Source organism: Zalophus californianus, chromosome 3 (assembly GCF_009762305.2).
Source record: "Zalophus californianus isolate mZalCal1 chromosome 3, mZalCal1.pri.v2, whole genome shotgun sequence".
In the NCBI taxonomy this organism is placed as follows: domain Eukaryota; kingdom Metazoa; phylum Chordata; class Mammalia; order Carnivora; family Otariidae; genus Zalophus; species Zalophus californianus.
In genome coordinates this window covers 46,982,499-46,999,626 of record NC_045597.1, presented here as the reverse complement: position 1 = coordinate 46,999,626, position 17,128 = coordinate 46,982,499, and positions in this window count along the sequence as shown.

The following is a 17,128-nucleotide window of genomic DNA, read 5'->3' as shown; positions in this document are numbered from 1 at the left end:
ATACACAATAGAATATTACTCACCCATCAAAAAGAATGAAATCTTGCCATTTGCAACACTGTGGATGGAGCTAGACTATATTATGCTAAGTGAAATAAGTCAGTCAGAGAAAGACAAATGCCCTATGATTTCTCTCGTATGTGTAACCTGAGACACAAAACAAATGAGCAAAGGGAAAAAAGAGAGGCAAACCAAGAAAGAAAGTTTTTAAAATTATTTAAATTCAATTAGCCAACATATAGTACATAATTAGTTTCAGATGGAGTGTTCAATAATTTATCAGTTGCATATAACACCCAGTGCTCATCACATCACATGCCCTTCTTAATGCCCATCACCCAATGACCCCATCCCCTCCAGCAACCCTCAGTTTGTTTCCTATAGTTAAGAGTCTCTCATGGTTTGTCTCCCTCTCTGATGACTTCCCATTCAGTTTTCCCTCCCTTCCCCTATGATCCTCTGCACTGTTTATTATATTCCACATATGAGTGAAACTATATGATAACTGTCTTTATCTGATTGACTTATTCCATTTAACATAAAAGCCTCAAGTTCTAGCCACAACAATGTAAATGGTAAGTATTCATCCTTTCTGATGGCTGAGTAATATTCCATATATATATCTCACATCTTCTTTATCCATTCATCTGTCGATGGACATCTTGGCTCTTTCCATAGTTTGGCTATTGTGGACATTGCTGCTATGAACATTGGGGTGCAAGTGCTCCTTTGGATCACTACATTTGTATCTCTGTAAATACCCAGTGCTGCAATTGCTGGGTCGTAGGGTAGCTCTATTTTTAACTTCTTGAGGAATGTCCATACTGTTTTACAGAGTGTCTGTACCAGTTTGCTTTCCCACCAACAGTGTAAGAGGGTTCCCCTTTCTCTACATCCTCACCAACATTTGTTTCCTGTTTTGCTAATTTTGGCCATTCTGACTGGTGTGAGGTGGTATCTCACTGTGATTTTGATTTTGATTTCCCTGATGCCAAGGGATGTGGAGCATTTTTCATGTGTTTGTTGGTCATTTGTATGTCTTCTTTGGAGAAATACCTGCTCATGTCTTCTGCTCATTTCTTAACTGGATTATTTGTTTTTGGGTGTTGAGTTTGATAAGTTCTCTATACATCTTGGATACTAGTCCTTTATCTGATATATCATTTGCAAATATCTTCTCCCATTCCATAGGTTGCTTTTTAGTTTTGTTGACTGTTTCCTTTGCTGTGCAGAAGCTTTTTATTTTGATGAAGTCCCAATAGTTCATTTTTGCTTTTGTTTCCCTTGCCTTTGGAGATGTGTCTAGCAAGAAGTTGCTGTAGCTGAGGTCAGAGTTTTCTGTCTGTTTCCTCTAGGGTTTTGATGGATTCTTGTCTCACATTGAGGTCTTTCATTCATTTGGAGTTTATCTTTGTGTATGGTGTAAGAAAATGGTCCAGTTTCATTCTTCTACATGTGGCTATCCAATTTTCTGAACACCATTTATCAAAGAGACTGTCCTTTTTCCATTGGATATTCTTTCCTGCTTTTTCAAAGATTACTTGATCATACAGTTGAGAGTCCATTCTGGGTTCTCTATTCTGTTCCATTGATCTATGTGTCTGTTTTTGTGCCAGTATCATATTGTCTTGATGATTACAGCTTTGGAATATAGCTTGAAGTTGGCATTGTGATGCCCCCAGCTTTGGTTTTCTTTTTCAACATTCTTCTGACTATTCGGGGTCTTTTCTTGTTCCATACAAATTTTAGGATTATTTGTTCCAGCCCCATGAAAAATGATGATGGTATTTTGATAGGGATTGCACTAAATGTGTAGATTGCTCTGGGTGGCATAGACATTTTAACAATATTTATTCTTTCAATCCATGAGCATGGAACATTTTTCCATTTGTTTGTGTCTTCTTCAATTTCTTTCATAGTGTTCTGTAGTTTTTAGAGTACAGATCCTTTACTTCTTTGGTTAAGTTTATTCCTGATTATCTTATGGTTTCTGGTGCAGTTGTAAATGGGATCAATTCCTTAATTTCTCTTTTTTCTTTCTCATGGCTAGTGTATAGAAATGCAACTGATTTCTGTGCATTGATTTTATATCCTGCCATGTTGCTGAATTCCTTTATGAGTTCTAGGAATTTTGGGGTGGAGCCTTTTGGGTTTTCCACGTAAAAGTATCATGTCATCTGTGAAGAGTGAGAGTTTGACTTCCTCTTTGTCAATTTGAATGCCTTTTATTTCTTTTTGTTGTCTAATTGCTGAAGCTAGGACTTCTAGTACTATGTTGAACAACAGCGGTGTGAGTGGACATCTCTGCTGTGTTCCTGATATTAGGGGAAAAGCTCCTCAGTTTTTCCCCAATGAGAATGATATTCGCTATGGACTTTTCATAGATGGTTTTTATGATATTGAGGTATGTTCCCTCTATCCCTACACTGTGAAGAGTTTTAATCAAGAAGGGATGCTATATTTTGTCAAATGCTTTTTCTGAATCAATTGCAAGGATTATATGGTTCTTGTCCTTTCTTTTATTAATATGATGTATCACCTAGATTGTTTTGTGAATGTTGAGCCATCCTTGCAGCCCAGGAATAAATCCCACTTGGTCATGGTGAATAATCCTTTTAATGTACTGTTGGATCCTATTGGCTAGTATCTTGGTGAGAATTTGTACATCCATGTTCATCAGGGATATTGGTCTATAATTCTTTTTCATTGGGTCTTTGTCTGGTTTTGGGATCAAGGTAATGCTGGCCTCATAGAATGAATTTGGAAGTTTTCCTTCCATTTCTATTTTTTGAAAAAGCTTCAGAAGAATAGGTATTAATTCTTCTTTAAATGTTTGGTAGAATTCCCCTGGACTCTTTGTTTGTTGGGATATTTGTGATTACTGCTTCAATTTCCTTGCTGGTTTTGGGTCTGTTCAGGTTTTCAATTTCTTCCTGTTTCAGTTTTGGTAGTTTATACATCTCTAGGAATGCATCCATTTCTTCCAGACTGCTTAATTTGTTGGCATGTAGTTGCTCATAATATGTTCTTATAATTGTGTTTCCTTGGTGTTGGTCATGATCTCTCCTCTTTCGTTCATGATTTAATTTGAGTCCTTTCTCTTTTCTTTTTGGTAAGTCTGGATAGGGGTTTATTGATCTTATTAATTCTTTCAAAGAACTGGCTTCTAGTTCCATTGATCTGTTCTACTGTTCTTCTGGTTTCTATTTCATTGATTTTTGTTCTAATCTTTATAATTTCCCTTCTCCTGCTTGGTTTAGGCTTTATTTGTTGTTCTTTCTCCAGCTCCTTTAGGTGTAAGTTTGGCTTATATATTTGAGACTTTTCTAATTTTTTTGAGAAAGACTTGTATTGCTAAGTTTCTGTTTGTCCTGGAAGCTCTCTATCTCTCCTTCCATTCTGAATGACAGCCTTGTTAGATAAAGTATTCTTGGCTGCATGCTTTTCTTATTTAGTACCTTGAATATATCATGCCAGCCTTTCTGGCCTTCTAGGTCTCTGTGGATAGGTCTGCTGCCAGCGTAATATTTTTAACCCTGTTGGTTAAGAACTTCTTGTCTCAAGCTGTTTTCAAGATTTTCTCCTTTATCTCTGAAATTTGCAACCTCACTATTAAATGTCAGGGTGTTAATCTATTTTTACTGATTTTGAGAGGAGTCCTCTCTACTTCTTGGACTTGAATGCATGTTCCCTTCCCCAGATTAGGGAAGTTCTCTGCTATGATTTGCGCAACTATACCTTCTCTCTTTCTCTTTCTTCTTCCCCAGGGCCCCCAATAATTCTAATAATGTTTCACTTTATGGTATTGCTGATTTCTCGAACCTCCCCTTATGGTCCATTAGTGCTTCTCTCTCTTTTCCCAGTTTCCTTCCTTTCCATCAACTTGTCTTCTATGTCACTTACTCTCTCTTCTCTCTCATTTACCCTAGCTGTTAGAGCATCTCGATTAAAGCATTTTTAATTTCAGCCTGATTAGATTTTATTTCTGCACTGAGATTCTGTAGTGTCTGTTATGCTTTTTTCAAGCTAGTAACTTTATAATTATTATTCTGAATTCCAGCTCTGACAGTTTACTTATATCCATATTGACTAGATAGATCTGTGGCAAGAGTATTACCTTTGGTTCTTTCTTTTGTTGTGAATTCCTCTTTCTAGCCATTTTGCCCAGAGAAGAATGGATGAACAAGAGAACAAAATCAAAAATTTCACCACAACCCAAGGAAAATACACACTAGACCAATCCGAAGAGGTCTGAAACCAAAAAAGAAAAGAAAAAGAAAGAAAAGGGGAGGGAGAGAGACAATAAAGGTGGATAAAACAGGGTGATCCACATGGTCTGGGCGTATTTTGGTCTGTTTGTTAGAAGAATTGTAAAGAAAGCAAAACATATATCTACACAATTAAAATTGAATGAAAGGAAGCCAAAAATTAAGTATATATCTATAAAATGGAAATGTAAAAAATGAAAGTTAAAAAAGACTTAAAAACAGCGGATAAAATAAACTAGTTGAAAAGGAAAAAAAAGAAAAGGAAAATTTTAAACTGAAAGATAAATAAATCATGAGAAAAAACCTCAAATTCTATATCCTATTTTCCCCTAGCGCTGGAGTTTTGCAGTTTGGTGTGCTCTGTAAACTTGGTGTTCGCCTATTGTTCCAGCTGGTCTTCTGGGGAGATGCCTGCTGCACTGATTCTCAGGTGTCTTTGCCTGGGCAGAGTTGCACCACCCCTTGCCAGGGGGCCAGGCTCAGTGTAAGCTGCTTCTGGTTGCTCTACATGGCTTTTGTTCCCTGAAGGCTTTCTGCACCTCTTTAGAGGATGAAAATAAAATGGTCACGCCCTGATCTCCAGCCCCATGGCTGCAAGATCATGTTCCCCTCTCTTCAGTAAACCCTCGATAAGCAGTCTTCACTTCTGTGTGTCAAACTCTGCAGACTTCTACGGTGTGCACCCGCACGGATCTTCCCAGGGGAAGGCGAGGGTCGCAGCATTTCTACCCTTTGCAGGGCCCCCACATGGAGAGCTGTCACTCTATCATGCTGTGGTTCACAGTTTATGGAGAGGTGAGCTGAGAGCCCCCTCCTGAGCTTGTTGACTGTAACCAGTTTCCCAGCTACAGTGCTTGGGAACTCTGCAGGCTCAGGCACCTCCATTCCTTCTGTGGCCCCAGGGATCCTGAGACCACACTGTCCCACCTAGGATTCTGCCCCACTTAGCCACCTGAGCACCTTTCAGGCAGGGATGTCTCTCACTGGGGCAGACTTCTAAAAGTTCTGATTTTTGCACTCCAGGGCTATATCACCTTCCAGTAGCCGGCCTATGGAGGCTCCCTCCCCTGTCAATTATCTTCCAATATATCCCCTCGGATTCACTTCTTTGCACCTCCTGCCTTGCAAAAAGTGGTCTATTTTCTATTTGTAGAATTCCAACAATTCTTTTCTTACATCTCATGTTGAATTCATAAGTGGTCAGAATGATTTGGTAGTTATCTAGCTAAATTCAAAGGACTAGATGAAACAAGGTCCCCTACTCTTCCACTGTCTTGCCTCCCTCTCGAAAGCCAATTTTTTTTTAACCATCAGTTTCTTCTCTACAGTTAAGAGTCTGTTTCTTGGTTTCCCTCTCTTTCTCTCTTTTTTTTCCTTTTGCTCGTTTGTTTTGTTTCTTAAATTCTAGACTCCATAAGAGTCTGTACACTTATACAGACTCTTAGAGCACTGATGGTTACCAGAAGGGAAGTGGATGGGGGGACGGATTAAATAGGTGATGGGGATTAAGGAGATAACTTGCTCTGATGAACACCACGTGTTGTACGGAAGTGCTGAATCTCTATATTGTACATCTGAAACTAATATTACATGGTATCTTAACTGGAATTTAATAAAAACTTTTAAAAAGGCAAAAAAAAAGACTTCTTTTTTTTCTTTTCCCTTTCCACTAGGTGGCAATTTTTAAAAGAAAACTTTGTGAAATCAACTGTCACTTAATGTTAGTTTTCGGAGCCCATGAAGAGCTTCTACAAATCAGATTTTAGATTGCTTTAACTATTTCCAAATGTAATCAATTGAAGAGGACTGATTCAACCTGCTTTTTGAAGAGAGGAGAAAATAGTGAAGCCTCTTACTCTCTGAATTTTTGAAAAGTAAATGGTGAAATAGAGTTGTAAAAGTTTCCTTTTTTTTTTTTTTTTTTGCCTAAATGTGCAGCATCAGACACCTCTTCAACTGATTGCACAGAAGCTCTGGAAAAGGTGTGCCAGTTGTAAAGGTGTTTTTTGCCCCTAAAAAGATGCTCTTTAAACCAGTCTGCTCCTTATCTTCAAACCACAATCAAGAGTTAAGTAAACTATTATCTCTATCTGATTCTTATTACATTATATCTCACTTTTCACATTTAATTGTACCTTTTTAGCTTAATGTTTGATCCAGAACACCAAGATGATCACACTGTTTGTAATACATAATAAACATAACAATATGTTACAATAAATAACATAATTCTTCATGTGTATCTAAATATAAATAAATGTATTTGCAGAATATCATCCCAGGTAATTAAGTGTTATATTTAAATTCATATCATATTTAAATTATATGACATTATTAGGTTGCATATATCAGTAACAATTTTTGCATTTTTCTGAATGCTGTTAATCATTTGCATTCTATGAAAAGATCTATGTTTTATTATAAAGGATTAAAGACAGGGGTGCCTGGGTGGCACAGTTGTTTGGGCATTGGACTCTTGGTTTCAGCTCAGGTTGTGATCTCAAGGTCTTGAGATCGAGCTCTGCATCAGTATCTGCTTGAGATTCTCTCTCCCTCTCCCTCTGCTCTTCCTGTTCCTGTGTGCTCTCTCTCAAATAAATAAATAAATCTTTACAAAATAAAGATAGAATTAAAATATTTTATTTTTTATCCTTGAAAAATATATAGAGACACTCTTTGATCATTCAATTAAAGACATAAGCAGTAAAGGGTAAGTTCTTCACCACCTTCTTCATATATTATAAAAAGATCTTTATTTTCTCTTACATGTGTCATATTCACAATGACTTATCCTGAATGTATTCTCCAACTGACTGCTTTCTTAAAAAACTATTTTTTCTAGAAACCTCTCAGATATCCAGGGACTTAAAAAATTGCCAATAGAAAGTGTTGCAAATTTGAATTTGCTTATTTATATCAGTTCTCTACTATCATTTCTATTTTTTATGTTTGTTCTACTTTCCCCATTAGTTTGAGCAGTAAGGGCCCATGTTAAACCTTTCTATTGTATCTCACCACTGAAGTTTAGATATTTTTAAGGATACGGCCCAGAATTCTTTTCAGTCATCTCATTCCAAAAGATAAATTAAGCATTCATATATCAACATTTTTATCATTTAGTATTAAAAAAAATGAATGGGAATAAGAACATGAATAACTGATGATTATTGTAGCACTTCACACAGAGTTTACAAAAGTCAATGTAACTTTAATGTTGATTATGAAATGACAGACATAATATTGTTATGTAACTAATTACTAAAAACAACACTATTGGAAGGTGATCAGATATTTAACACTTGGTAATAACAAATGAACATCTACATGGAAAATCTTGCAAACATTTTTGCTAATATGAAGACATAATTAATGGTACCAAACAAATTTGCAATCTTTGTTTGTTTTTAATCTGCTTTTGTGTAATAAAGCCTGACTTCAAAGTATATAATATGTGGGTTAATAATGAATGTATAGGACGCCTGGGTGGCTCAGTCGTTAAGCGTCTGCCTTCGGCTCAGGTCATGATCCCAGGGTTCTGGGATCGAGTCCCACATCGGGCTCCCTGCTCAGCAGGAAGCCTGCTTCTCCCTCTCCCACTCCCCCTGCTTGTGTTTCTGCTCTCACTATCTCTCTCTCTATCAAATAAATAAATAAAATCTAAAAAAAAAAATAATGAATGTATAAACAACAGGAACATGCTCAAGCTACATTTCTATTTTAGTAAAATACTGAATATCATTAGTGAATACTATCCATTTATTAAAGTTTATGTGCTTGTGTTTAATTAGTTCTAATTCTGTTTGACTATAAAATGAATTTTCTATAGTAATATCCAGATGTAAGGAAATTATATCCTAGATTATTTGAAAAGAGCTGGTCTCAGCAGATCATAGCAATGTTCTAAGGCCATATGAGAATCCAACATTGATTTTACTGGTGAAAATAGTCAAAGAAACAATAGTAGAATACAAATATAACTAGACATATATTAAAATGTAGGTGTCTTCTTTGGATTCCTAAATTTGGTTAGTGTCAAATAATGTAAATAGTTTGGCTAGAAGGGGCCATTAGCTAAGTTAAGCTTTACAAAAAGCATTTTTAATATAAGAATATTTTTTAAATGTTCTAAAACATCCATAAATGGAAGGTCTTATGGGAGAAGGCAAAACAAAATAAGGTACATAATTTGAGTATTCAAGTGATATATCAAAACAGCTGATTCAATAGGATAGATTTGATTCAATAGAAAGTTGCTTGTCAAACTTGTGACCCATTGAAAAATTAATTCAGTAAGTATTATTTGATTTGATTTGGTTAGTTGCAATCAATGCTGATAATAATGTTTTGTATTTGATGCCTTGTGGCTTTACACTAGATACGAATAAATTAGACTGAATAAATTTTTATTATATATATTTAAGCTCCACTTTCAAGGTAGAAAAAGTTTGCTGTATTTTGTATACAGCAATAATTCCTGGTGTTGACAATGTGACTGATGTAATCTTTATATGCCCTTCCTACTTTAATTCAATTTTATACTCTGAGAGTCATTATAAATTAACTCAAATTCTCACCTTGTCAACTATGGCATATTAGAATGAACTTTTAGTAGTCCAATTTATGTACAGAGAAATGATTATGATAACTTTGGTTTCATAGTTGGATGCTGAGATGCCAGACTCAAGACTACAACAATATCATTAGTTAAAACGTACTCTCTCATCCAGATATAGGGTACTTCATATGGAGTATCAGGTTAATTTAATCAATTGCTGAAGAAAGTTGACTTTCTGGAAAACATTCAGAATTGGTATTGGGGAAAGAAAGGAAAGGTATCTAATATAATTGGAAGCATTACTTATATCCCTATTTTTTGAGGGGGAGAACTTGTGTCAAATTCCTAAGAAAAAGATTTTTAATAAAACTGAATTAGTGAAGAACATTCCTTGGATGCCGCAATAGACATTTCAAAGTTGGTAAAGATGGGCCAGCCATTTCTTCACCTCACTTGCTTCAAGGATGTGAGGAAGGCAGTAGTGAAAGATGTTGCTGCTGAAAGCTAAGTTTAGAATTCAAAAAGCTTGAACTGGCTTGAATAGTAATGATATTGTTAAATAAGAGAAAAAACAACAAAAAATTGGAAATTTTTCAAGGGAGGAAAAATGTAATTTCAGATATACTGAGACATCAGCACCATGAGACCGCCATGTAAAAATTCTAATCGAGGTTAGCACTGGTGATGATAGTTTCAGAAGACATGCACAAGTAGGACATCGTTGAAGTCACTATATAGTAAATGAAAGTGAAAAAGTGAGGAAAGTGAAAAACAAGAAGTCGTAAATGGCTACCAGCACTTATCACCCACTTAAGATTCTTTCTGATGAAGGAGGAACTGAGAGGCATTAGGAGTGAACTGACTTCTCTGCATAGAGACTCAATAAAAAACTCTATTTTTCAGTTAACTGGATTTTTTCCCCCTTCATTTTCCTTTGTTTAATTTGAAGTTCTAGGTAATCAAGGTTTGTATGTAAACACATATATTCAGCCTTAAGTGACACAGAAGTCAATAAGAATAAATATGTAAAATAAATATATTTTAAAAACAAAATGAAATATAGTTACATTTGGAGGAACTGAAAAATACACAGGATGTGCTTGGATAAGCACAATATTAGAGTTGAAATACTAGAGGAATACAGAAAAATTTATTCTAAGTGAAATGATCATAACAGACCGTACAGGGAGAGAAATTTTAGTTAGACTATAGTGTATAGTATTGCATAATAAAAATTACTAATATCTATTAGTGCTTTCTGTGTGCCAACTACTCTTCTGAAAGCTTCACATATATTAACTCATGAAGCTTTCATAACCATCTCATGAAAAGGTACAAATGAAGACTCTACAGGGCTTAAAAAAACTCAAACATTTAAGAAAAAGAGTTGTGGATTTGAAGTACAATTCTGTCTCTTATGAACAGCATAGCTTACCTAATATGGTTGCTGCAAATATGAAACTTTATATGGACGAGCTGACAATGATTCCTGGCATAGGGTAAAATATTAATAAATATTAGATATTTTATAATCATCACAATTATTTTTATGTTCTTGATTTTTTGTTTTGTTTGGTCTTGAATAATGAGTTGTCCTTAGGCAGGAGGAACAGTAACAAGGGCGTGAAAAAGCATGGAATAAGGAAGAGAAAAGATGATGGAGGATAGAAAGAATGTTAGAAATGCATGTTGGTGAAAATTTGTGAAATGTCGGAAAACCAATGCAAATGTTTGTAATTATTTCAGTAGGATACGGGGAACCAGTTAAGAAATTTAAATGGAATTCTCATGATTAAATCTCCGTTTTAAAACATAACTCCAATGCCACTGTAAAGAGTGAATATAGGAGAGATAGAGATTACAGAAGAAGAGTTATTTGAGAAATTATTGAAGTATTTCACGTGAGAACAGAGTGCCTGAACTAGAAACATCTCATGAATAGAGAATAGTAACAGCAAAAATATCAAAGAAACTTCCAAGTTTCTAGCTTGAATGATCGTCTTGACTGGTATGACACTGTTGAAGGAGAGAAGAAAAAAAAAAACAAAAAACATTTTTTAAGGAAGGAAAAGTTTGTCATGTTACGTTGAGACATCATCACCAGGAAATCACCACGTGAAAATTCTAAGCAAGGTTAGCACGGGCGCTAATAGTTTTGGAAAACATGCACAAATAAGACGTAGTTGAAGACGCTATAGTAAATGAAAGTGAGAAAAAAAAGCAGAAAAGATTAGCTTAAGAAAGAAGTTTAAAAATAGGGGAAGTAGAAAAACACAAACCATTTAAGATTACAGTAAAGGCATTTGCATACACATAATACATATTTAAGTAAAATAGACATCTCCTAATGATTTGGAAAATGTTTTCCAAACATAAGATTTGGTTATTGCAAATGGCCATTAAATTTTCTCTGAGTTTCTTGACAGCAAAAAGAGTCAGGTGATGAGGCAGTATTGATTTCATGAGCTGTTAAAAAGAAATGTCTTCCTTCTGAAAACATAAATGACTTCCTGGAAGTTAATTCGGGGAGCAATACTATCACGAGAGTGCTTATGCAAACATAATTTAGTATTATACCAGATAATGTATTCAACGGAATTTTTTTAGACGAATAAGCGATGACCATATCTTATAAAGACACTTGATAAAAGCAAAATGGATATGTTTACAACAGAAACGGACATGTTTCAAGTCTAATATTATGCTTAAATAGAGACAATGAGGAAGAAAAGAACAAAAAGATCAGGAAAAGCTATATACTAGAGGGAAATGTGAGATTGGTAAATATGCGAACAGTTGTTAGGCATTGACATTTTTTATAGGATTAAATATCAGAAAAATAGTAATTGGATATAAACATTCTATAAGAATAAAATACCATAAATTGCATAATTTTTAGGCACATACTATTGCTCTTTCTTAAGCAATATATATTTGTTTTCTTTTTGTTTTTTTCCCCACAGCATCACTGTTTCTATAATTTGGATTATTGAGATGTGTGTGTGTGTGTGTGTGTGTGTGTGTGTATTATTGGATTTTTGAATGATTATTATTTTTGAATATCCTACAAAACAAAACACAGCATTTGTACTTTTAAGGAACTTCTAATCCCAATAGCTTTAAACAAATCAGGAAACACTGCCACAATTAAACATCAAATTGTATCATTTTTTAAACATTCCTCTTTTGAATTATTAATTTAATCTAATTTTTAAAGGTTTATTTATTTTGAGAGAGAGCATGGGGGGGGAGAGGCAGAGGGAGAGGGAGAGAGAGAGACTTTCAAGAAGACTCTCCACTAAGTGCAGAACTGGACACAGGGCTTGATCTCACAACGTTGAGATCACGACCTGAGCCAAAAGCAAGAGTTGGACACTGAACTGACTGGTGCCTCAAATTATCAAATTTTATTAAAAATAAAAGTTGAACTCTTAATATACTTCTAAGCATTTTTACTTCCCAAAAGCCTGAAAAAATGTGTCAAATAAATTGCTTTTTCTTTCAAAAAGAAAATCTTCTGGAAAAAAAATAGTTGTCTGCAGTTAGGAGGCTTTTTTGGGTAAATAATATAAAAAGGGAAAACTATGACTTCCCTTTGAGAAGTTTTAAATAATACATTTTTACTTGCCAGAGTATTTTTACAATAAAAATGCCTTGTCTCAAACATTATCTAAAAATGTGAAACAAGATGGTCATAGAGAGGTGGCTTGAAGTGGTATTTTTAGAAATTGGTATAGATACCATGAAGCTTCTCTGTTTTGAATTTGGTTTATTCAAGCAATGCATAGTCCTTTAAAAGTTTCATTTTCCCTGTGCATTTTATTTTTTATTTACTATTTATAAAATAATTTGTGATCATTATAACTAGTGAGAATGCAAATATGTTACTATGATAATCTCTAGGAAATCCTCAAAGAGGGACTAAAAGTTCTGACACACCACCATATAGAAGTGTTTTATTTTCATGTGTGACTAAATGATAATGACATTTTATCAAAAGATGGAGGGTCAGGGTCCCTTCAACATTTTGTGAAAGATGGCCTCCAAGTACTGTTGGAAATAAGATAAATGATCTATCAAATCCACTTAGTAAAAATTTTTAAAGGTATAGATATCATTTTGGCTAGTACTGTTGACTTTTAAGTTTGTGTATATAAATTATGGAGAAGTTTACTATTTTTTTATTTCAACTAAAGCCAAAAGGAATTGTAATATAAATTTTCAAAGGCTGTCATTTTTATGCAAAAAAAAATCTTTTTATTTCTTTTTTTCCTTACTTTCTTTCTTTTCCTTCTTTCCTTTCTTCCTTTCCTTCCTTCCTTCCTTCCTTCCTTCCTTCCTTCCTTCCTTCCTTCCTTCCTTCCTTCCTTCCTTCCTTCCTTCCTTCCTTCCTTCCTTCCTTCCTTCCTTCCTCTCTCTCTCTCTTTTCCTAAAATGGAAAGGTGGTAGAGCTTGTAAGAAGCTCAGCTCTAAATCCCAATCACCTATGGAATATATCAAGTCTGGTATCTGAAACAACTAGCATGACTGAAGACACATACTTTGAGGGAAAGATTGAATATTGTCTGGCAACTGAACTTGACAGGAAGTGAAAAGCATATTAATCTCTATGTCTGGTATTCAAAGAATCACAGAAAAGCCTAGCTCAGAGAGGAAATATATCCAAATGGCTCAATAAACCTCAAATCACATGTAAAAGAAAAACAATCAATTTTCTTTTAGCATCTCCCCTTTCATTCCCTGAGGTAGTCAATGGTGTACTCAATGGTAATAGCTGAGTCTTCTTTCTACCTATTTTTCCAACATAATAAAGTGTACGCATGTGTATATATAATAAATATCATGCATTCACAATACTCTGGTTTGCCTTAACATAAAGGATGATACTATAAAGATTATATTGCAACCTGCATTTTAAAAAATAACCTTATTCTGGGGCACCTGGGTGGCTCAGTCATTAAGCGGCTGCCTTTGGCTCAGGTCATGATCCCAGTGTCCTGGGATCGAGCCCTGCTTCGGGCTCCCTGCTCAGAGGGAAGCCTGTTTCTCCCTCTCCCATTCCCCCTGCTTGTGTTCCTTCTCTCGCTGTGTCTCTCTCTGTCAAATAAATAAATAAAATCTTTAAAAAAATAAATAAAATAAAATAAAAAATAACCTTATTCTAGCACATTTTCAGAGTCGCAGAATTATTGTGAAGAGAGTTCCCAAATATCTCACACCCAGTTTCCACTATTATTAATATTTTACAGCAGTATGGTACATTTGTCACAACTAATGAACCATAATTGATACATTGTTACTAACTAAAGTCTACACTTCATTCAGATTTTTTCCCGTTTCCCCTTATGTCTTCTGTCTGTTCCATGAATCTCATCTAGGATACTTCATTACATTTGGTTCTCATGCCTCCTTAATCTTTGCTTGGCTGTGAAAGTTTCTCAGACATACCTTGTTTTTAATGGCTTTGGAAGTTTTGAGGACTCCTGGTCAGGCATTCTGTAGAATGTCCCTCAATTAGAATCTTATGATTTTTTTTCCTCATTTGACATTCGTGGTATGCTATGGTCAGTGTTAACAGAGCAGAGTGTCAAAGACAGGGCAGTCTGTGTTGGGAGTCCTGGGTCTGCCATTAACCAGTTATTCAATCATGAGCAAGTTTCTATTTTTACTGTTAACAGATAAGTATTTTATAACTTGAAAAATATATGCATGTTTGCCATACATGTCTATATGCATGCACAAGTGTGTATATATGTATGTATGTATACACACACACATATAATTAAAACACAGCATTGCCATTTTATTTACTGTGAACTCTTCAGACTTGAAACAACTCTTTTATACATTTCTGAATTCCTGATCATTTACTAACTTGGTTCCTGACCCATGAGATATTCAAAATTCTTTTTTTTTTAAGATTTTATTTTTAAGTAATCTCTACACTCAATGTAGGGCTAACTTAAGACTCCAAGATCAAGAGTCACATGCTCTACCAACTGAGTCAGCCAGGCATCCTAGGGATATTCTAAATTCTTACTGTTGATAAATATCTACATTTGATGAATTCTTGAGCCTAAAGAAATAAACTTAGAATGAAACAACAGAAATTTCTGGTAAACAGGTAAATATTACAAAGATTTTCTAACAACATTATCCTTAACTATTGTAGAGTGGATAACCTAAAAAGTGTGTAAAGTCATGAATGCAGGTGTCCAAATATAAGCTGCACCAAAGCTGCATAAATGCAGGTGTCCAAATATAAGCTACATCAATGATTTAGTGAGGATTTTATGGTGGGCAAAGTAAAAGGGAGGTTACCTTAGTGAACTAGGATGTTTCCCAGCAGAGTGCTTCTGATGAAACAAAGGGCTTTGTACTAAGACGAAAGAAATTATTCTCAAAGCTATATTCCCTATAAATTATAAAGTAGTAGGAACTCTTATAAATTAGTTTCAGTTGAATTTAGGGAATATATGTTCAATGTCTATGATATGCACAGCAATGCCCTGAGCACCATAGAGGGATAACATGAACAAAGATAAAAGATATTTCCTCAAGTTTATTGAAAAACTAGAGACATATTAAAGAGATAACAATATAAAATATTGTAAAAGTCGAGCTCTAAGGAGTAGTATAGAAAAATAAAGCTACCCCTAGAGGGTGGGAACCTCAAAGCCACCATTTGTCCCTTAGTTGAGTCATCTGAGGATCAGCATTTCCATTTACTCATCAACGAGTAAACCACTCACAGGCCATTTTAAGATGTTCAAATGCTGACAATTAGAAACTTATAGATAATCCAATAAATTATAGTAGTTACATATTTTATATTCTACTTACAAATTCCTTTTTGCTTATGTAATCTAAAACTAACATGAGATAGATGTGTTTTAGCCTTGTAATAAATTTTTTTGAAAGATGCTTGCATGACTTTGTTCCTTTTCTCAAACACATAGTTGTAAAACTCTCACTTATTTTCTCATAAAACTGTAATAATTAAAAAGCAAATATAATTTTTAAAATAAATTTAAAAAGTCACCAGAAATTTTAATTTCTAATCTATGAAATAATAAAGTAATGACAGACAATATTTCTGACTTCTCATCCAGTGAAACTGCCATTTATTAAAAAGGTGTTCAAAGTGTGCTGTTTAAATTGAAAAGTTTCTATGTTTTATATTTATTTTTCTGGATTCTGATTAAAAATTAGTATTGAGGCAGCATCAATTTAAAGAAATTACTAAATAAAAGTTTAAAGTTCATACGTGTACCTTTAGGCAAGTCTTTCAAACACTTCATGAGGCAAAGTTTGACTATGCAGAAGTTTGGAATGCATTTTCACACAAATAAATTGACACACTTCAGTTGCATTTCCAAAGTGTGATCCATTTTGTTTCTTTGTTCAGAATTTACACTAATCTCCCAACTGTAGTGTTTATAAGCAGTGTGTTGTTCTCTCTCCTGCCGTGAGTGTCGCTAAGACAGTGCTTTTGTTGTCATGGCAGTGATGGATCATCGATGTTCAGCGGAAGACCTGTAATTTGCAAAGTTAATGACAGGCAGCTTTGAAAATGCACTGCAGTGGCCTTTTCTAGGTGAGTTGGAAGCTGTGGTATGAGAGTTTTCTCTCTTTAAGTCATGTTTTATTTTAGTCTTCACACCAGGTTTGACATCTAGATTCAGAAGGTATAAATGAGATCTTCAGGTTTTGAACTTAAAATAAATTCTTCATGTAAGAGAGCAGCAAATGTTTTACTTTTTCAAAGGACACTAAGACTCATTTAATCGGGATACAATTTTGTCCTCAGCTTTCCTAGTGCAAGCCTTGGTATCTCCCAATTGAAATCCCTATTATTATCTTTTTCTATTTGATGTGTCTAGAGGATTGAAGAGAAGAAGAAGAAGAAGAAGAAGAAGAAGAAGAAGAAGAGAAAGAAGAAGAAGAAGAGAAAGAAGAAGAAGAAGAAGAAGAAGAAGAAGAAGAAGAAGAAGAAGAAGAAGAAGAAGAAGAAGAAGAAGAAGAAGAAGAAGAGAAGAAGAAGAAGAAGAAGAAGAAGAAGAAGAAGAAGAAGAAGAAGAAGAAGAAGAAGAAGAAGAAGAAGAAGAAGAGAAAGAAGAAGAAGAAAGAAAGAAAGAAAGAAAGAAAACAACTCAGCAACTCTTAAGAAGCAGGCTTTGTTTTTGTCATTATTTTTCTTCCATAGGCAAAGTAGTTATTCTTTAGACTGGAATTGAGCTTCCCTCTATTCTGTGACTGTTCAATTTTCAAGATGCGGCACATGTTCAAAGTCCTTATGAATCTT